We start from the raw sequence: 22,218 nt of genomic DNA on the forward strand, positions 1-22,218 counted from the left end.
CCTTCTTCTGCCCAGATGTTGTATATATAAAGTGGTAGATCTTGTACCAGAGCTGCATTTCCCTCGCTTTCAAGCATTGCAGCGGGTTGGGCAGGGCCACTGTGCCATTAGCAGCCCGGTTTGCAGTGATCATCATGAAACTGGCGTGTACAGTGGCGTTTATTCAGTGTAGCAGCACTGCGCCACTATGAACCCAGGCCTGAAAGTACATATCCCATCCACAGTTTGCTGTATGGTCCTTTGTTAACTTTCTTAAGATTAATGCGCAGGAGTCACACAAGGACGGTGTGGGGAAAGGAAGCCCCCATTAAAAGATAAGAGGATGGACGGGCAGGTGGAAAACAAATGGACAGCAGGGGGCAAAACAGAGAGGGTTTTAGAGGAAAGAAAGAGTACCTACAGAAGCCTTCAGTGGAAGGACACTGGCTACCGGAAGCAGTACTTGGTCCATGCTCCAAGGCAGGCTGAAGACTGGAAGCAGGCTCGTAGGCCAGGAGGAGGCGAGAAAGAAGTTGCTGACCAATAGGAAGCCAGGAAAGGACAGTGACGTGGGAGCCACATCGGACCCAACCAATAGTAAGCAAAGTGACATGGGAGATGGGTCGGAGCCAGCCAGTGGTAGGTAATTGTAAGTTATGGGCAGGCTCTAAGCCCCTTTTAAGATAAAAAAAAATTATAATAGATTTTGCAAGTGTAGGTGAAACCTAAAAAGACAAAAGCACAGCTCTGATCTCATGCACGTCTATGCACCGATATAGACCATATTGCAGTGTATCCATAGAATGTCAAGATACAGTCCTGCAAAAGCACTTTAGCGCCTCGTCTGTGGTAAGAAACTCTATATAATTCTAATTACAAGGCAGGGCAAGGCGCAGCACTGATCCTGTTGGATCTGGCCGCTGCCTTCTACACCATTTCTTCATCTCAACTGATTAATCGCCTATACGAACTTGGTGTCTCTTGGAGAGCGCTGAAACTACTGTCATCTTTCTTCAATGATAGATCTCAGAGGGTGGCAGTGAATCATTATCTATCAGACCCTTTTTCATTGCCATGTGGGGTGCCGCAGGGCTCGTCATTAAGCCCTACACTTTTTAATCTGTACATCTCCCCATTTGGCAAGATTATTCATTCATTTGGGCTTTCGGGGGGTTTCCTACAAGGATGACACCCAGCTAATTGTGTTAATTACGAAAGACACAGTAGCTACTGCAGTCAATTTCAACCACTGCATGACAGTAGGAGCTGGGTGGATGGGGAGGAACTACCTGAAGCTCAGTGGGGATAAGTCTGAGGAGCAGCTTTTTGGAACACAAACCTCAATTTGGAATTACAGCTGGTGGCCGGAGACACTAGGCACTATACCTATGCCTACTGAGAAGGCTAAGAACCTGGGGGACCTGCTAGACTCTCAGCTCTCCCTAGACTTCCAGGCCAGTCGGGTGGTATCAACGTGTTTATGGCTAATCAGAAATATAAGGGAAATCTTTCCTTTCATTCCCCTTGCAGCTCGGAAACAAGTGGCTTTGGCACTTGTCATGTCTAGAATCGACTATTGTAATGCCCTATACTTGGAGACCAACAAGAGCACCCAAGCTAACCTATAGCCAGTTCCGAACGTACTGGCCAGGCTCACCTTGGACATTCCTAAACAGCAGTAAGTGACTTAGGGACTGCATGGCCGTCAGTGGCTCCCTATAAGAAACGGTATGATGTTCAAGGCTGTCTGTTTAGTGCACAAGGCGGTCGATCAGTTGTGGCTTATCATAGCCTAGGGACATGTTTCATAGCTGTACCCCTGGTAGAAATCTACGCTCAGCTCACCTTAATTTGGTGACAGTGCGCAGATTTCGGACGAAAAAATGGGGAGGAAGAGCCTTCTCAGTTGCGGCAGAGAGACTGCGGAACTCACTGTCAAGTCACCAGACTGGTATTAGATTTCATTCCCGCTTTAGGAAAGCATTAAAGACCTGGCTTTTCATGCTATTGGTTATATTTTGCGAGGTAAGGTGTTTCACTTCTCATTGGTGGATCCTTATCACTGCAACTATAGCACCTTGACGCCTCCTGGCATTAGTTGCGCTTGATAAATCCCCCTCAAATCAAATCAAAGCAATTATAATATTATGCTCTGTTGGCCCCGGTAACCCGATTCCCTTCATGAAGTCCTTGCGTTCTTTGCTGGCCTACCCTTCTCTACCCGAATAACTGAATAACATATTCACTACTCAAATGACTTCATATTTCACCATATTAATTCACCACTAATCCTTTATGGGCTTCCTGAATAGCGTGCGTCAACACCCCATCAGGGGTAACAAGCGCTATATAAACACAAACCTTTTTCCTCCTCTATCCTTCTGCTATCATTCCAAATCCAAAACACTGACTAACTTATCCACCACTTAAAATGTACTTGCATGTTTCACTATACTAATTCAACACTAATCCTCTATGGGTCCCGGAGTAGGGTGCCACTCGCCGAAAAAACGATTTGACGCCTCGTCAGGGGTAGTAAGCGCTCTATAAATGCAATTACAATACAATAGTCTCTTCAAATTCACTGCCTTTTTACCACATACATTTCACGTTACTAAAGTGGGGGTACAAACATTTTAATGGGGCACAAAATCGATTGGCATACTTATTTTGCGCCCTGGTGAATAATTTCAGCAAGAAATGAGAAAAAGTGATCTAGCAAGCCATTACTGGCAACAGCACTCGGTGGGGCCGAACTTACATGCCCCTTCCGATACTTTAGCGTCACTTTTAAAAAATGACGCAAAAGTGGCGCAATCTGCCCCTGTGTTTTTTAGGAATTCTTCGCCTTCTTCAGCAGGCCGATGTCGCTGGTTGCTGTAGTGCGATATCTGCACCAAGAGGTTAAAGGTCATTCGTCGTTGACAGCTGTTGGAATACGCCATTACATTTCTTTCCAATTACTCTTCTGACTTTGGCTGACAGCTCATTCTGCGCCGGTCACCACCTGGCAGCGGTTATGTTCGCCTCTCCACTCCCCCTCCCACTCCCCCCATTCCAACCCCCCCCCCCCCTCCCCCGCCCCCATCCCCCGCCCCCATCCCCTCCCAAGAAAGGAGAGCTCACCTGGGATGCGGGTAACCAAGTAAGATCAAAGCGCCGCGAGCAGTCAAAATTACAGCCATTTAAAGAGCGTAAAAACTTTCGACACTTTCTGACCTGTGACTGTACAAACCACGCCCACTAAAGATGTATGGGAAGAGAGGAAAACATCAGGTAAGGGAAACTTGCTGTCAGCTCACCGGAGAGCGCCTGCACAGCTGGCGTGTCCCGCCTTTGTGAGACGCTGTAGGTAAACCAACACTGTCTAAATCATGGCGAAAAAAGCTATTCCCCTGTGTGGGCACTCACCACCACAGCAAGTTTAAAAGTGCATAATTTGATCCTGCTCTCCATGCATGAAAGAGTGCATTCATAATGTTGACGCTGCTGTCAATGTGTAGAAGAGTGCATTCTTAGCTTTAACGCTACTCTCAATGTATATGAGTGCATTCTTACCTTTGACACTTCTGTTAATGCGAGAAAAAGTGCATTTGCACCTTTGGCACTGCTGTCATGTGTAAAAGAAGCGCATTAGCACCTTTGGCACCGCTGTCATGTGTGAAAGAGCGCATTAGCACCTTTGGTACTGCTGTCATGTGTGAAAGAGCGCATTAGCACCTTTAGCACTGATGTCATGTGTCAAAGAGCGCATTAGCACCTTTGGCACCGTTGTCATGCTTGAAAGAGTCCATTAGCACTTTTGGCAAGGCTGTCATGCGTGAAAGAGCGCATTAGCACCTTTGGTACTGCTGTCATGTGTGAAAGAGCACATTAGCACCTTTGGCACCGCTGTCATGTGTGAAAGAGCGCATTAGCACCTTTAGCACTGATGTCTTGTGTGAAGGAGCGCATTAGCACCTTTGGCACCGTTGTCATGCTTGAAAGAGTCCATTAGCACTATTGGCAAGGCTGTCATGCGTGAAAGAGCGCATTAGCACCTTTGGTACTGCTGTCATGTGTGAAAGAGCACATTAGCATCTTTGGCACAGCTGTCATGCGTGAAAGAGCGTGTTAGCACCTTTGGTACTGCTGCCATGTGTGAAAGAGTCCATTAGCACCTTTGGCACCTCTGTCATGCGTGAAAGAGCGCATTAGCACCTTTGGTACTGCTGTCATGTGTGAAAGAGTCAATTAGCACCTTTGGCACCTCTGTCATGCGTGAAAGAGCGCGTTAGCACCTTTGGCACCGCTGTCATGCGTGAAAGAGTCCATTAGCACCTTTGGCACCTCTGTCATGCATGAAAGAGCGCATTAGCACCTTTGGCGCCGCTGTCATGTGTGAAAGAGCACATTAGCACCTTTGGCACAGCTGTCATGCATGAAAGAGCGCGTTAGCACCTTTGGTACTGCTGCCATGTGTGAAAGAGTCCATTAGCACCTTTGGCACCTCTGTCATGCGTGAAAGAGCGCATTAGCACCTTTGGTACTGCTGTCATGTGTGAAAGAGTCCATTAGCACCTTTGGCACCTCTGTCATGCGTGAAAGAGTGCGTTAGCACCTTTGGCACCGCTGTCATGCGTGAAAGAGTCCATTAGCACCTTTGGCACCTCTGTCATGCGTGAAAGAGCGCATTAGCACCTTTGGTACTGCTGTCATGTGTGAAAGAGCACATTAGCACCTTTGGCACAGCTGTCATGCGTGAAAGAGCGCATTAGCACCTTTGGTACTGCTGCCATGTGTGAAAGAGTCCATTAGCACCTTTGGCACCTCTGTCATGCGTGAAAGATCGCATTAGCACCTTTGGTACTGCTGCCATGTGTGAAAGAGCACATTCGCACCTTTGGCACCTCTGTCATGTGTGAAAGAGTCCATTAGCACCTTTGGCACAGCTGTCATGTGAAAGAGCACCTTCATAAGTTCGAGACAGTTTCTGTGTGACAGCACATTGATAACTGACATTAAATTTGTTTAAAAAGAGAGTATTCACAACTTTGACATAGCTGTAATTGTGTGAAGGCCCGTTCACAACTGACAGTTCTTTCGTTTGAACTTTGACAGTGCTGTGGTTGTCTGAAACGGTACATTCACAACATTGACTGTGAAGTGTGCATTCATAAGTTTGACTTTGTGTTGTGTAAAAGAAAGTACATTCATAACATTAAAGATGCTGTAGTTGCAGCACTTGTGCGAAATCGTGCAGTCATAACTTCGCCACAGCTGTTGTCTGTGATTGTTTTCCCGTTTGTCCACGGGGAGGCACCTGCATGGACGGCCTTTGGCATGGGTGAGCCGGGCCCTCGCCCAAATCTGGCTCGGCCCGGGGCGCTATCCGAACAAAGGCCGGCCATGGGGCCTGTAATATAGCCTTATAGCCAGCCGTATCGGGCTATAAGGCTATTAAAGGCCCGCTCCCGGGTTAAAGGCCGGAGCCGGGACTTTAATAGCCGGTATAGCCCAGCTATGAAAGGGCTATAAGGCTATTAGAACATTCTGCCACTAGAGAGCAGAATGTTCTAACAAATTAAACAAAGGCCTCTCGAGCCCGAGGGGATTGAAATCCCCTCGAGCTCCCAGAAACCTTTGTTTGAACAACATTGGAATGTTGCTCTGCGGGTACCGGCCCATAAAAGCATGGAGCACTCCATTGTCTGCAATGGAGTGTTCCACATTCCAATGTTCTAATAAGAATTCCTACTCATAATGAACTTGGTGTGCATACCTGTATAACACCCGTTGCATTTTACAGTTCTTCATTTAAGCCTCCATTTTGGATTTTGAAGCATAACTTGTGTGTACAGATCAAACAGTTTGCAGACAAAACAATGTCCTGAAGATACTGCTGAAAATCCCTCAGAAGAATTATATACACGTGTTCTATAGACCCTGAAATACTAATGGTTGTATAGTTTTGAGAAAGAGTGGATCAGAATTGAAAACATTCAAACAGTGTGCAAATAGTTTTTCTCACTCACAATAACCGTTGGGAATGCCTAGTGTGATCTTTGTGTATGGTATCAGTGTACATGCTTAAGCGCGTTATAAAGCCAATAGCCGCTTGCACGCGCTACCTCAGCCCAACCATGCCCACGAGGACAGTGGTGTCTGACATATTAATGGGGAAGCAACATCTTGCTACAAACAGCAAAGCAAAACAAAACAAGCACTGGGAAAGCCACTCGGTCTCGCAATCTGAGAGCTGTTGGCATTGCCAATGACAATGTCTTTTAGCTATGTGTTATGGAATGTAGTGGAATTATGTGGGTTGGTTTGGAATTGCTTGTTGTGGAATTTGCGGGAAGTTATGTGTAGTCGAATTATGTAGCATGGTGTGCAGTGGAAATATATAGATAGCAATGATGTGGTACTGAGTGTACTGGGATTATGTGAAGTGGCATTGTGTGTTATGGAGTTTAATTATGTGAATTGGTATCTTGTGTAGTGTAGTGGTATGTTGTGTAGTTTAATTTTGTGGGGTGCTGTTAAATTTTGTGGTATGATGTGGAATTCTGTGGTGTGGATTGGATGTATGTAGTGTGTTTAATTGTGCTGTTGAGTTTAATTATGTGGTTTGTTGTCAAAATGTGGAGTGGAATGGAAATGTGTGGAGTTGAATTATGTGGTGTGGATCTGTGTGGCATTGAATGAAATGAAAGAAATTAGCGTGCTCTGAATTACCATCCCTCAGAGACAGCAGCTGCATTATGACTTTAAAATGGAAGCACTGTACAGCTCAGTGCACTACCCACCAGTGTATGTGCACATGTCCTGGTAAGGCAGCAGGATAATTCCCATGATGAGTCATGGAGATGGTGCCTTGCTCAACAGCACAATAACTATGCAGGCTGGGGCACAGTATTCATGGCGAGGAGACCCAAAGCCCCTAGGGGGTTGGTGCTGTGTACTAGAGTATTTTTACCCCTATTTTACAGGCAAGGCTACTGATTGCTAACTGGAACAGTAGCTTCACATGTTATATTATCCCTGATCAACAAAGGCTGCGTCGCTAATGGGCATTTTTATGTAGACAACTCTTAAAAGCAAAAGAAATTGTGCAGCATGGGATAAAAAATCCATAATCGAAGCAGACATATTTGGCAATCAAAACAAAACATTTTGACACAAAAAACACTAAAGCCCACACTGGTCAAAAAAATGAAATCAGAGCAAAGGCATTTTTTTGACCAAAAGAATGCTGTACGCTTTTCACAAGTTAAAGCTAGCAGATAGCCAAACAAGTTAGGGCTTTTAAAATATCTGTTGAATGATGCAAAGCGGAAACACTCAATATTTTAAAAGCTTTTGATAGGAGTAAATTAGACCCGCTCTGTCACGAATGCAGCTTCTTGGAACGTAATGATTGAAAACATATTTGGTATAAAACTTACAAAACAGGCAAACAGTGTAACACGAGTGGGAAACATGGAAGATGCAATAAACTGGAAGCAGCGATGGGCGCTGAGGCTGAGCACTAACCTGAAAGCAAGCAAACCGTGAAATATGAGTAGGAAACAGATGGATCATATTTAAACAGGAAACTTAAAGAGCATAGCAAACTTCACAATTCCATTTCGCTAAAATTTGCGGTGTGAAATATTAATAACACCCGTAAGCATGTTTTTGTTTGCTTGTACTAGCCAGAAACTTACTTAGTATATGTAAAACACTGACCATGATTAATTGCCACTAACATAAACAACTTTAACTGAGCCCAGACTTCTAACATGGATGGATATTGAACCTCCCGCAACTGCCTGTTGCACACATGCCTTCGCTGTACAGCCGCTGCTGTTGTACCTTGGATGCCTGGGCCTCTTTGGCCATGATGCCATGAATCTTCACAGGCATTGTACTTGGAATGGCCATCATGATTCTGTGGGGGAAGAGGTAGCCCTGCATAGCAGAGGCAGTGCGCAGTGGCATTAACAAGGAGGAACTACTGTTGGGCACCTTCCCAAAGGGCGCCCACGAGCTGCCTCGGCTGGCAGTCTGGGAGCTGGAGCACAGGGATTGCGTGTAAGTCAGTGAGGAGTGTTTAAATTAAATTAATGCTCACCGCGGACCGCAGTATGGATGGCTTGGCCGCCAGTTTGAAATGTCACTTAGCGTGCTTCAAGAAAAAAGTAGTGCAGAAACAATGCTCTAAAATGGCCATGCGATTGTTAAAAAGAAGTTAGGTCAGTCGCTTGGGGAGGGCTGAACTTGTAAAAGGCATGACGCATGCATGTTCTTAACAAATAGGGTGATAGACAAATAGAGCAACGATGGTGCCATCCAATGGGAAGCCTGTGGGCGGGCTGAAGCACACAACTGTAGATACACCATGTCTCGATTCGAGACAGCGCATGCGAGCAGTCTAGAGCTGAGACCTAAGAGCAACATAATAAGGGGAAAAAGCATGATTCAGTCCTTCGTCGCCTTTTCATTTATCAGTAAGAACTCAACACTCCTGAAGAAGGCACGTGTTGACAGTCAGACAACAGAGTCTTGAAGTACGGCCTCTAAAATGCATGCTGCTGACATAAACCACAGCATCAAACAGAGCAGCTTCGACAGCAAGGGCAGGTTCATCTTAGCAAGACACAGAAAAAACAGAACAGCTGGTATGAGGAATGCCTCGATGCGACTCTTGGCCTTTATGGTCAGGCAAGGTAGATCTTCTTTAAGAGCAGGGGTAGTGGATGGATTGTCAGACTTACGGATTTACGTTTGGATGGAAGGGATGGAAAAATTGATCAAACAGCTCAAGTCCTGTGGCTTCCCAGAGCTAGTGGTCTGCGCCCAGAGGTTGCTCTTTTGCTGGAAGAGCTATCTGGGTATTTTAACAAATAAATAAAGAAATTTACTTACCACACCTAGACATCGCTTTGTAATGCAAATTCATTTTTATAGTGCTTATTTTACTGTAACTATCATAAGTAAATAATATATTGGTTTTTGCGGTTTCTCCTACTGGTACATCTCTTGCTGTTAGTGCATGCTATCTTGCATTTGCTGCCAAGTATCACAAAGTTGGACTCAAAGTTCAGAAGATCCAATCCAGGCTAACAACCATACGGTGTATTTCTTAATTTTTCTGCCACCGAGAATTTGAGATCTTTATGTACAAGCCTGAGGGTTAAACTGACTCCTTCGTGCCACGGTTAACCCACAGGGTGCATATCAGGGAAGAGATAAACAGGACTTCTAGGTTATATATCTGATCACTGGTTGATCAACAAGTATTGTAAAAGATATCCCCCAACCATTCTTGCACTGCTTAGTGAGGTTCTTGTGGTTGTTTGACTGCTGCAAAAAATGAATGCAAGTCGTCAAGTGATTCAAGTGCGCTGAAGTGTTCGATTAGGCACTTGGGTGTTGTGTTGCTGATAGGTGTGTGGCTTCTACCTGCTGTGAATCAATTCTGAATGGAGATAAATTGGCTCTTTGGTGGCAGGGGACCACTTTTTCCCCCATTTAATAACTGTGGCTGTGCTTTCCAAATCACCATAGTCTGCACATGCGGTTCATTTGATTGGAGGAGACATATCTGCTGCTATCGTGGTGATGGTTCTATTGAGGGAGACACTCCTGTCCTTAGTTGCCTCGAGAATGAGCAATTATACACCCAAGTGCAGTGGGTAAGTTCAGATATGATCTAATTTATCTGCACCTCCATAGTCAGTGCTTAGTTTGTGCCGGTGCCTGCAGTCAGTTAGGGGACGGTGGGGGTGAGGGGGGCACTGACACACATTTGTTGGGTTTTTGTCACGAAACAGGACTGCCATGGCTCGTATATATATATATATATATATATATATATATATATATATATTACCTACTGGCGGTCGCCAGTAGGTATATATAGTTAGGATTTTTTCTCTATGGGTTTTTTGAAAATTCTATGTCTAATAACTTTGGCGTTTGTGGACGGAATTGGCTGAAATTTTCAGGAAAATGGCACATTTTGTTTCTGAGCAGCCCTTGAAAATTTGGGGGGGGGTTCGTCCAGTGGGGGCCGAGAAAAAAGGGGGGTCCCAAAACGTGTTTTTAACATTGAGTTTTCCATAGGGCGGTTGGCCTCACTTTTAGCCCGAACGGCTGAATGGATTTGCACGAAACTTGGCAAAATTGTAGGGACTGGTAGCCCGATGTGCCTTTTGTAGGTCTCAATATATGTGCTCCAGTGGATTTTGAGAAATTAACGTTTAAAAAAAGATATATATCTGTAACAGCGGACCGGGCAGCGCTCTGGTTCGCGGACTTTTCGCGCAACGGAGCTTTGTGAAGCGAAGCTGATTGGTTCTCCGGCGTCTGTCAACATTCCAAACAGTCCGTAGCGGCCGCCATCTTGTCTCTCGGTAGGATCGAGAGACAAGAGGAGGCCAAAGCGAAGGGGCAAATGACCATAAGGGGGCATAGTACATTGTCGCTCACCCCCTAGGTTTGATGTGGAGGTTTTAAAAGGGCCCCGCGGGGCAAAAAAAAATAAAAATAATAATAATCGAACAGCTGAATGGATTTGCACGAAACTTGGCAACATTGTAGGGACTGGTAGCCCGATGTGCCTTTGCTAGATCTCAATATATGTGCTCCAGTGGATTTTGAGAAATTAACGTTCAAAAAAAGGTATATATCTGTAACAGCGCACCGCTTCGCGTACTTTTCGCGTTACGGAGCTTTGCGAAGCGAAGCTGATTGGCTCTCCGGTGTCTGTAAACATTCCAAACAGTCCGTAGCGGCCGCCATCTTGTCTCTCGGTAGGATCGAACAGCTGAATGGATTTGCACGAAACTTGGCAAAATTGTAGGGACTGGTAGCCCGATGTGCCTTTGCTAGGTCTCAATATATGTGCTTCAGTGCATTTTGAGAAATTAACGTTCAGAAACAAGATATATATCTGTAACAGCGCTCCGCTTCGCGGAGATAAAATTATATGTGTATTACCTAGCTGTTGCTAACACCAGTTAGCGACGGCTAGTAGAAGATAGCGACCATCTTGGGCCCCACTTTGCATGTGAGTGATATTTATCACTAATGACATGCAAAGTGGGCATGCCAAGATGTTAGCGACTGGAAACAGTCGCTAACATCGCTATCTCCTATTATCAACTTTTGGAAATATTCGAGATAAGGGCGAATATCTCTAAAAGCTACCACCTGCCCTGAGCAGTTCTTAGCCATGTTATCCAATGGGAGGTGGATAACATGGCTAAGAGCATTAGCTCGGTAATGCATGAATATCGCTGAGTTTTCAGCGATATTAATGCATTGCGGTCGTTTTTTATCGTATTTCCGATAAACCTTGATAATAGCAAGGTTTATCTGCGATAATTTCTGACGGTAAAAAAATCGTTGCTAAGCATCGTTAGGGATAAATATCGCTTAACTTTGGTAATATGCCCCAACGTCTGTTAACGTTCGATTCGAAGGAAATCAGGAAGTGTTGAAAAACATTGTCTGCGCCATCTTGTCTTTTTTCAAATGCCACACTTTTGTCGTGCACGGCAGCCATTTTAGATGCCTTGACCAGACCCACTCTGTGCACGCTGTCGATCCTTAGCATGGCTCCCCACCCTCGCAAACATCTCCCCCAGGCAGTGGTCACCCCCGCTCTCTGTCTTATGCATGGGTAATAAACCTCCCCCATCTGCGCTGCTGTTCCCTGAGAATCACACCCTGTGCCCGCCCGACACCTCCCTTTCGCCCTATTCACTACCGCACCCTCTGACACTCCTTTTCCTCTGTGTCCGATTGTCCAGGCTGGTCCTAGGGTATCAGCTAGCCCTGCAGATGTAGTTTATGGCCACAGCTGTAAAGAATCACCCCTCTTCAAAGGAGTTATAGTAGATCAAGGCCCACACTCGATGAGATCCGTCTCAGCAGAAGCGTTGCTATTATCTGAAAACCATCCTGTATTGTGATTGGGGAGGGGACCGAGCCTGAAGCGGAAGATTCCAGGGATGACTGTTTGTACATCAAAGTTTTTACAATTATGTGTCACATTAAAAATATATAGCACTCCGACAAAGTAGTAAGATTATAAAACTTTAATAATTTATAAATATATACAAGAAAACAAAAATAGTAATAACATATAAACATTTTTAGGGAAAAACAACGAAGTAGCGGTCGGCTGTGCGAATAGTCCCAACGCAGCACAACGTCCAGATTTCCGGCGTGGGGCGTCACGGGGGGTGGGTCATCAGTAGCAAACTGTTGTGCGAATAGTTCCAAGGCAGCAGAACGCGTTGAAATCTAGATGACACGAAAGTGATGTCTAGTAAGTTGCCACCCAGCAAATAACGGCATGGGGCGTCGCGGGGGGTGGGTCATCAGTAGCAAACTGTTGCGCGAATAGTTCCAAGGCAGCAGAACGATGGCACCAAGGTGATGTCCAGTAAGTTGCCGCACTGGTTTTGGTATCCTACAATGCTGCTCCGAATAACGGCGTGGAGCGCCCCGGGGGAGGCGGCGTGAACGGGCCTCTCCAGGTGGAGTGTCATCTGTTGTAGTGGGGCGCCCCTTTACCGTTTCAGTTGCCATTCCGTCCGTTTTTGGTCCACTGTGTCAAAAGCCGCAATTCAGCTGAGTTGCGCCCACTCTTGCGGTGCAGCGATAGGCGGCTGTCACAGGACTCTCAAAATGGCGGCAGGCTGTTTCCTTTTTGGGCCTGGTCCACTGAAATGGCCCTGGGACACCTTGGAAATCGGACGCTTGTCTGCTAGGTCTTGGACCTCATTCTCGAAAGCGTCCCCTCCGCCTTGAGAATTCATCAAAAGTTTTGGGGGCTCCGACTCCTGCAGGCTTCCGGTGGGGAGCGGCTGCCATGATTGCTCGCGGAATGACCACGACTGAGCTACGAGATGGTGGTGCTTTCATGCTGACGCCAGCTTCAGTCTGAAACATCCAGAAACAAGGTGGGGCCTTCATAGTTTGGGGAAAAAAAAAAGTTTTCATCCTATGAAAAGTGTTGTTTTTAGGTCACATGATCAAGCCTTCCATCATTAGGAAACCAAAAGTAAAATGAACCAATGAAAAGTTTTATAAACAAGTCACATGACCTGTTATGCGGCATAGGGTGTAAAATTAGGAGAAAATACGTTGGCACGTGAGGCGGCGTCAGTAGCGGACCGATGTGCGAATAGGCCGAAGGCAACACAACGCGCCAAGATCTGGATGGCACCGAGGTGGTGTCCAGCAAGTTGCAGCACTGGTGTGGCCATCCTACAATGCTGAAAGTCGGCGTGGGGCGCCCCGTTGGCCTGTGAGTTTGCGTCAGTAGCGGACCGATGTGCGAATAGGCCGAAGGCAGCACAACGCGCCAAGATCCGGATGGCACCGAGGTGGTGTCTAGTAAGTTGCCGCACTGGTGTGGCTATCCAACAATGCTGAAAGTCGGCGTGGGGCGCCCCGTTGGCCTGTGAGTTTGCGTCAGTAGCGGACCGATGTGCGAATAGGCCGAAGGCAGCACAACGCGCCAAGATCCGGATGGCACCGAGGTGGTGTCTAGTAAGTTGCCGCACTGGTGTGGCCATCCAACAATGCTGAAAGTCGGCGTGGGGCGCCCCGTTGGCCTGTGAGTTTGCGTCAGTAGCGGACCGATGTGCGAATAGGCCGAAGTCAGCACAACGCGCCAAGATCCGGATGGCACCGAGGTGGTGTCTAGTAAGTTGCCGCACTGGTGTGGCCATCCTACAATGCTGAAAGTCGGCGTGGGGCGCCCCGTTGGCCTGTGAGTTTGCGTCAGTAGCGGACCGATGTGCGAATAGGTCGAAGGCAGCACAACGCGCCAAGATCCGGATGGCACCGAGGTGGTGTCTAGTACGTTGCCGCACTGGTGTGGCCATCCTACAATGCTGAAAGTCGGCGTGGGGCGCCCCGTTGGCCTGTGAGATGGCGTCAGTAGCGGACCGATGTGCGAATGGGGCCAAAGGCAGCGCAACAATATTTTCTGATTTGAAGACACCACAAGGCGCTGAGATGCCAAGATCCGGATGGCACCGAGGTGGTGTCTAGCAAGTTGTGGCACTGGTGTGGCCATCGTACAATGGTAAAAGTCGGCGTGGGGCGCCCTGTTGGCCTGTGAGATGGTGTCAGTAGCGGACTGATGTGTGAATGGGGCCAAAGGCAGCGCAACAATATTTTCTACTATATTTTCGGAGTAGAAGACACCACAAGGCGCTGAGATGCCAAGATCCGGATGGCACCGAGGTGATGTGTAAGTTGCGGACGGATGTGCGAATGGGGCCAAAGGCAGCTCAACAATATTTTCTGAAGAGAATACACCACAAGGCGCTGAGATGCCAAGATCCGGATGGCACCGAGGTGATGTCTAAGTTGCGGACCGATGTGCGAATGGGGCCAAAGGTAGCGTAACAAGATTTTCTGTATGGAAGATACCACTAGGCGTTGAGATGCCAAGATTCGGATGGCACCGAGGTGATGTCTAGCAAGTTGTGCCACTGGTGTGGCCATCGTACAATGGTAAAAGTCGGCGTGGGGCGCCCTATTGGCCTGTGAGATGGTGTCAGTAGCGGACTGATGTGCGAATGGGGCCAAAGGCAGCGCAACAATATTTTCTGACTGACACCACAAGGCGCTGAGATGCCAAGATCCGGATGGCATCGAGGTGATGTCTAAGTTGCGGACTGATGTGCGAATGGGGCCCAAGGCAGCGTAACAATATTTTCTGTATGGAAGATACCACTAGGCGTTGAGATGCCAAGATTCGGATGGCACCGAGGTGATGTCTAGCAAGTTGTGCCACTGGTGTGGCCATCGTACAATGGTAAAAGTCGGCGTGGGGCGCCCTATTGGCCTGTGAGATGGTGTCAGTAGCGGACTGATGTGCGAATGGGGCCAAAGGCAGCGCAACAATATTTTCTGACTGACACCACAAGGCGCTGAGATGCCAAGATCCGGATGGCATCGAGGTGATGTCTAAGTTGCGGACTGATGTGCGAATGGGGCCCAAGGCAGCGTAACAATATTTTCTGTATGGAAGATACCACTAGGCGTTGAGATGCCAAGATTCGGATGGCACCGAGGTGATGTCTAGCAAGTTGGTGTGGTCATCCTACAATGCTGAAACTCGGCGTGGGTCACCCCATTAGCCTGTGAGATGGCGTCAGTAGCGGACCGATGTGCGAATAGGCCGAAGGCAGCACAACGCGCCAAGATCCGGATGTCACCGTGGTGGTTTCATAGTTGAGAGGCACTTCATCTGCAGTGGGGCGCCGAGATCCGGATGGCACCGAGGTGATGTCTAGCAAGTTGCTGTACTTGTGTGGTCATCCTACAATGCTGAAACTCGGCGTGGGTCGCCCCATTAGCCTGTGAGATGGCTGTTCTTTGGATTTGGGCCTGGTCCACTAAAATGGCCCTGGGACACGTAAGAACTCGAACGCTCGATTTTTTTTTCCTTTCCTGTACATGCAAAAAAAGGTAAATGCCCGGTATGTTACACGCTTCATCTGCCACGATGAACTCTCCAGAGGAACCGAAAAAATATATAGTTGTGGTAACTATACCATGCATCGTCATATGGAGAGGTGGCACCAATTAATTATAGTGCTGCATAAAAGAGAGATTTGGAGGAGAACCCCTGACCTGCTAGTACATTCATCAAAGAAGTGGCACTGAGAGCTTCAGAGGCAAGGGAAACGGTCCCAAATATTTAGAAGAACTTTGGAAAGATTAAAATGACATGTTTAGATTGTGGTAAATTAATTTCATGTGGGCAGATGAGTGTTACTCTAATAAATACAGCATATGAACATCATCATAGTCGATGGTTGGTAGAGACATTTTGACTATATCCTGGACCTGCCCGTCCTCGCCCAAAATGGCGCCGGAATAAATGGGACTCGTAACTCCTTGTTGTGTACTGGTTGCAGAACCTTGAAATCACGAGATACGTATGCAGTTTTGAAGCACATGGCGGGCGGGGACGAGAATTGATTGAATATTTCGACATCCCTATTGATATTAAGTTCTGATGTGTTATTGATTACTGTACTGTTGAAAATTCGAATTAACGTCACCCATGGTACTTGCCCGCAAATGTATATCTAGATAATTTTATTGTAACTGGCCCTGTCGTATTTTAATTATAAAATGTACGTCCACCGATTCCGTAACTGTTAGACACCTTAGTTTTTGCAACCTAATGGCCCGCCCGTTACGTTCCTCTACAGTGTAAATGTCTATTCATCATATACGATTACAGTTTGCTCCGTGGCAGGCCCACGTGGTTATAGGCTCGTATTTGTATAATGAAATTTTCACAATAAAGGTTTTTAAAAGAAAACATGGTAGTAGTGTATACATTGGTAAAGTTTTTAATAATAGTCACTGTTTTAGAATCATTAAAAGGCAAGTGAAATAAAGCAGACCAATTACATGAAGGGTAAAAGGTATAATACGAAGGAACGCAGTAAAGATAAATGGTCAAGGGCTGTTGTGTTTTCTATTCCTGCAACATAAAGTGATCGATAAGAATCTCATATTCAGGCGTATCGGCGACTAAGACAGCAGGTCGACCCTCTTTTGCTCAACGGCTCCGTCATGGGACGAAGAAACGCTCTTTTTCTCGAAAAAAGAATATATTTTACTTGCAGGACAGTTGTAAAATTTCCGGGAAAGTACATTAGCCTGGAACATTATAACATATATTTAAGAGAAAATAATGTTCGGAAGTAATTAAAAGCGTAATTTTTAGGTGATATGACCAAGGCTTTCATCATTAGAATAAGAAAAGTAAAATGAACCAATGAAAAGTTTTATTAACAAGTCACATGACTTGTTATGCTTACGTTACGCGCTGCGCGCCCCGGATGACTTCCGGATGCGCTAACGCGGCGCGTCATATGACGCATTACGCGACAACGCAGGTCCAGAATATAGTCAAAATGTCTTCACCAACCAGCGGTCGAAACACAACCCCTTTCAGCAGGCTAAATAGTTCTGTTAAATGACAACAGAAAGGACAGGCAACAAGAACCATCAGTCAAAGAGGGGAGGGCTAGTTCTTCTCTACCGGGTTACATTGGGGCGCTACCGGAACTGATCGAATTGGTAGTCTACAGTGTTTCTGGATGTTTCAGACCGAAGCTGGGGTTAGCATGAGAGCAGCACCATTTCGTAGCTCCGTTGTGGCCATTCCGCAACCAATCATGGCAGCCGCTCTTTATCGTTATTTTGGGCGGGGTGGGTGGCGGAGCCGAGCTGTTTTGCAGCCATCATTGTGTGGAGTTCAGTTCATCTCACTAGTTTTGTATTTGTCATGAGGGGTTGTTCCTAATGTTTCTATTTTAGCGAGGTCAAAAAGAGATCCCATTAGTGGCCTACTGATTTTGCTCGATTCCTTTTCTTTTTTTTTTACACGATTTTTCGTTATCTGCAAAGACTAAACAGAGTATTGCGACTCTGTGTTTGTTTGTAAATAGAGAATGAACCAAAGAGAACTAATTCTAAAACAGTAAATACTTGGATAAGAATCAATCAAATGGAGAGAGAAGCAGGCACGACGGATTACAACGGGGGCAAAGGCCTGCGTTAACTACCTTTCACTATCTGCAAAGAGAGAGTACTCCTAATAGAAATGAGGGGGGGGGGGGCACCATTCAAAGCAGATCAGTGTGCATAAACACGAAAATGTTTTCACTTACCACGTACTTGACATTCGACAGCTTATGATATTTGCTATTAAAAAACCATTGAAATTCACTGAAAAAACCATAGGTTATAGACCATATATAGTTAGGAATTAGCATTTACAAAACCTTGAAAATTCACTGAAAAAACCATAGGTTATAGACCATATATAGTTAGGAATTAGCATTTAAAAAACCTTATTTTACTCACACAAAACCATTGAAATTCCATATATAGTTAGTTGCACTAACTATATATTGCGCACCCGCAATCCACTGCTGATGATGTCACATATTACATCATTCATGACATGGTCAGTGACATCACTGATGACATCACTGATGACATCTCAAATGACATCACTGATGACATCTCATTTGACATCTCATTTGACATCACTGATGACATCTCATTTGACATCAATGACCACATCACTGATGATATCATTCATGTGACAATACAATGCATCTCCTCACATTTTAATATAACCTCTGTTTCACCCAGTGTTAAAAACAGAGTATAATTTTTGAAACCATTGACACACCAATACTAGTTACTACATACGTACTCACTGATTCCTACGTCTACACACACATTCACTCATTCACCCATACAATCATTCATACATAGAATCACTCATGTTTAGAACACTATCATATGCACTCATACACCTATACAGACACTCACACTCTGCCACTCATCCATGGAGTTACTCACACACCTAGTCAGTCCTGTAAAGAATCAATCACACTTCCATTTTCTACTCTATACAGTTAAACATAGAGCACCTTACGTTTTCAACCATATACTAACACATACTTACTCTCTTATACAATCATTGATACAAGTACACATTGATCTGTACAGAGTCACACACCTCCCAGCCAGCCACACACACACTCAGTCTCCCATGCAAATACTTGGGCAATCAATCAATAACCCATATAGTTACTCATATAGCTACTGATCAACACATGCAGCAGTTTACAGAACAACAGACATAATGATGCACAAATTAAGACAGTTTAGTCACTAACCCATGCACTCAGTGAGACACATTTAATCACTCACTCATACGTTCAGTCATGCACCTACTAAATCCTTCGTCCAGACACTTATACATCCACTCATTCTTCAATATGTAAGACATATTTTAACTTTACAGAAACATAGTCACTGGATGTTGTCATCAGTGATGTCATCAGTGATGTCATTTGAGATGTCATCAGTGATGTCATCAGTGATGTCACTGACCATGTCATGAATGATGTAATATGTGACATCATCAGCAGTGGATTGCGGGTGCGCAATATATAGTTAGTGCAACTAACTATATATGGAATTTCAATGGTTTTGTGTGAGTAAAATAAGGTTTTTTAAATGCTAATTCCTAACTATATATGGTCTATAACCTATGGTTTTTTCAGTGAATATATATATATACACACACACACAGGACATTATCATAGCAAATCTCTTGAACAATAGTAACACAGAAACTTGCACTTTGACCAGCCAACTGCCCCCCGCCCCCCGCCCCCCAAGAATCATTGACAATGTTTGCCATGCAAAGACATCACAGGTGTCAATTTCATCTCTTTATGTCTCTTGACCAAAGTGTCTCATTTCGGCATCAAGATGATGCTCCATAGTACAAACCAGAGCCAGGACCATACAGGGGACAGCTTTTTAATCATCAGACTTTGACCTAGAGCAAAAGACAGAAAGGCAGAAAATTGGGAAGAAAGGAGGAAGAAATGTAGGACAACTGTGCCAAAGTGAGAAAGCGCGGTTACTAGCCCCCTGGGGAATCAGGAGTCTTTCATGATGAAGGTCTCTGTGCTCCTGTGTTCATGGCTGAAACGAAGATCTTTTCCCTGTAGTCGAAGGTACATTTTTCTGCCCTAGGAACTGTAACATTTTGCCACTCTTCTGTGACAAGACAGCATTCTTTCCTGGGTTCAGGAGCAATCTGGCACCCCCTGCCGGTGGTATCTGCATAGTCATGTCATGCTCAATAACTAGGGTGCCCAGGCATCCCAGACTTGCCGAGACAGTCCCGGTTTTTCACCAACTGTCCTGGTAGATATCATGGAATTTAGGTCATATCCCTGTTTTTAGAGAAGGTCGACTGAAAACAGAGGGAGGTGAGTTTTTATGTTTTCCGAAGCAGGGATAGTTAGCAGCTCTTATAAACAAGTAATATGATAAACAGACATGATATTGGCATTAAAAATTGCATTTTCTTGGTGCCTCTTGTTGTAATTCTATGTAGGTGAGCGCCATCATTCAGTGCTCTCGGTTGATGTAAAATTGTAGTCCTCTTACTATTTTTTCTAAATGATCCGGCTTTTGGTTTTTTTTTAAATCTGGTCACCCTATCAAGAACTAGCCCTGTCTCATAATATGTCAGTACCAGATGCCTTGCTTCACTAGCCCCACCCTTCTTTGCAACCACTGACACCAAATAATAGCAGTGAATTTGTGTGATTCCAGGCCATGTTGACTTTGGCAAAGGATTCATTGCCAGTGGGGAGTGGCCAGGGGTTAAGAATGGGTAAAGGAAAGGGAGAATCAGAGGGGGTGATGGGAAAACAGCGTGAAGACGCAGGAACTGACCTCGTGATTCGGTCTGCAGAATTTCAGTGAACCTGAAGATTGCTTGATATGCATGAAAAGAGGGCGGCTTTTCAAAATGGCGGACTTGCAAAGATGAGAACTACTTTGTTAACTGTTGAGGCCTTTCATGAACGAGAGCCCTGGCGTAAGCTCTTCATAGCTCAAGCCTTTTGTATTTGCTGCTGCAGAGTTTGCATGTTTGGCTGCGACTGGTTATGGAGTATATTGAATTAGCTGCACTTTGACCCTGGAGATGTTGCTGACTTGTTAGGAGGCTGCACAATATTTGGGGCACGTGCTTTGCAAGAAAGACTGCGTTGTACTGATCTATAGTAACTTCTTAGGTTAACTCATATATATATATATATTGTTCCTAGAAGCGCTGTCTTTGCATAAAGGCCTGGATGTTCAAAGCAAATTGGCATACAGATAGAAGGATTGCCGTAGATCTGTATACAGTCAGACCAGTGCTTAGTTTGTAAAAAAATAAATAAGTACCAGGCCCTCGTCAGGAGGTCACCGCAGCTTACCTCCACCCATTGCCACTGCCAGCGCTGCCAATGACAGAACCTACAGAACCACTAACCATCACACTGATACAAGTGTGACAAAGCAGACTGTTCGAGGCCCCCAAAGCTAAAAGAATGGCCTGGGCAACATGTATTAGTTGTCCTTAGTGTATATTGAATGAATAAACAAGTGTTCTTCTGCTCGTCTTTAAATTACTCAAACAGCACCACCATGTGGCAGTTGTCATAAGTGCAGGTGCTGACAAATAAGTGCCGGTGCCGAACACCGGAAACCACCGGCTCAAATGAAGTACTGATGTTAGACACACAAATGAGTAGACAGAGAAACAGGTAGACATACCAACGGGAAACCAACAAATAGACAGATAGACCCACCCATATACAAAAGGGCAGATGGGTAACTATGCACGTGCACAGACAGACACATATAGAAATAGAGAGATAAACAGACCTGCTTTCAGATAGGCAAGGTAATAGACAAAGGTATGCCAAGTCCAGTTTATGCACAGGTAGACCAGCAGACAAACAGACGGATCTGCTGAGTGATTGACAAATGTCAGGTACGCCTCGATTGAATGATGTAAAGGAAAGTTAAGTAGTAACAGCTCTTTTGTTATGAACTCTAGGGTATTGTAAAGTCCATGATAAAAATATGAAATTGAGAGACATCGACTAGGTTGCATGTTCTTCATAAAATGAATAATAGTCATCCTAGTTAAACTCACAACCTGCAGACCTTTTCGGGATTGTTCTACATAGGGATAAAGACATTAGCACCTAGACGCCTCACGGTAATAGCGCGCTTTGAAAAACACATTAACATAACAAAGTCATACTCAATACACATTTTATTTTTAATTCTTTAAACACCCACAAGTATTGTCACACCCTTTCCGAGGCCCATTTCGATTTGTATGGTGAAAATGTTTGCGCCTAGATCTATTTCTGTAATTGCCTGATGTGTAATTAAATAATTCAGTGTGAAGTTCCGAGCAGTGAGAATCCTGGTTACTTAATTCGGTACCCTGACTTAAACATGAAGCATGAGCTCTCACCCACCAAAGGGTGGCATGCGTCATCAATGGGCTGTGCTCCTGGGCACATTTAGAATTGTGAAAATGTTTGTGCCTGGATCTACTTCTGTCATTATCTGATGTGTGCCTGGGGAGACTTCTACCATTGTCTGATGTGGATCTGAAGTGTGTCTGGGGCCACGTCTTCCATTGTCTGATGTGGATCTGATGTGTGCCTGGGGGGCTTCTTCCATTGTTTGATATGGACCTGATGTGTGCCTGGGGGGCTTCTTCCATTGTCTGATGTGGACCTGATGTGTGCCTGGGGGACTGGGGGGCTTCTTCCATTGTCTGATGTGGATCTGATGTGTGCCTGGGGGCCTTCTTCCATTGTCTGATGT

The 22,218-nt window shown here is 45.4% G+C and overlaps 1 protein-coding gene and 1 long non-coding RNA gene across 2 annotated transcripts in view; one reads left to right on the top strand and one right to left on the bottom strand.

Moving 5' to 3' along the window:
• The window catches only part of LOC144771913 (uncharacterized), an 825,386-nt gene that overhangs the window by 636,706 nt on the left and 166,462 nt on the right, over positions 1-22,218 (bottom strand). The gene's annotated exons all lie outside the window — the stretch shown is intronic.
• NHS (NHS actin remodeling regulator) overlaps positions 1-22,218 on the top strand; it is a 460,129-nt gene that overhangs the window by 351,718 nt on the left and 86,193 nt on the right. The window lies entirely within an intron of this gene.

The sequence above is a fragment of the Lissotriton helveticus genome, chromosome 8, assembly GCF_964261635.1.
Source record: "Lissotriton helveticus chromosome 8, aLisHel1.1, whole genome shotgun sequence".
Classification (NCBI taxonomy): Eukaryota; Metazoa; Chordata; class Amphibia; order Caudata; family Salamandridae; genus Lissotriton; species Lissotriton helveticus.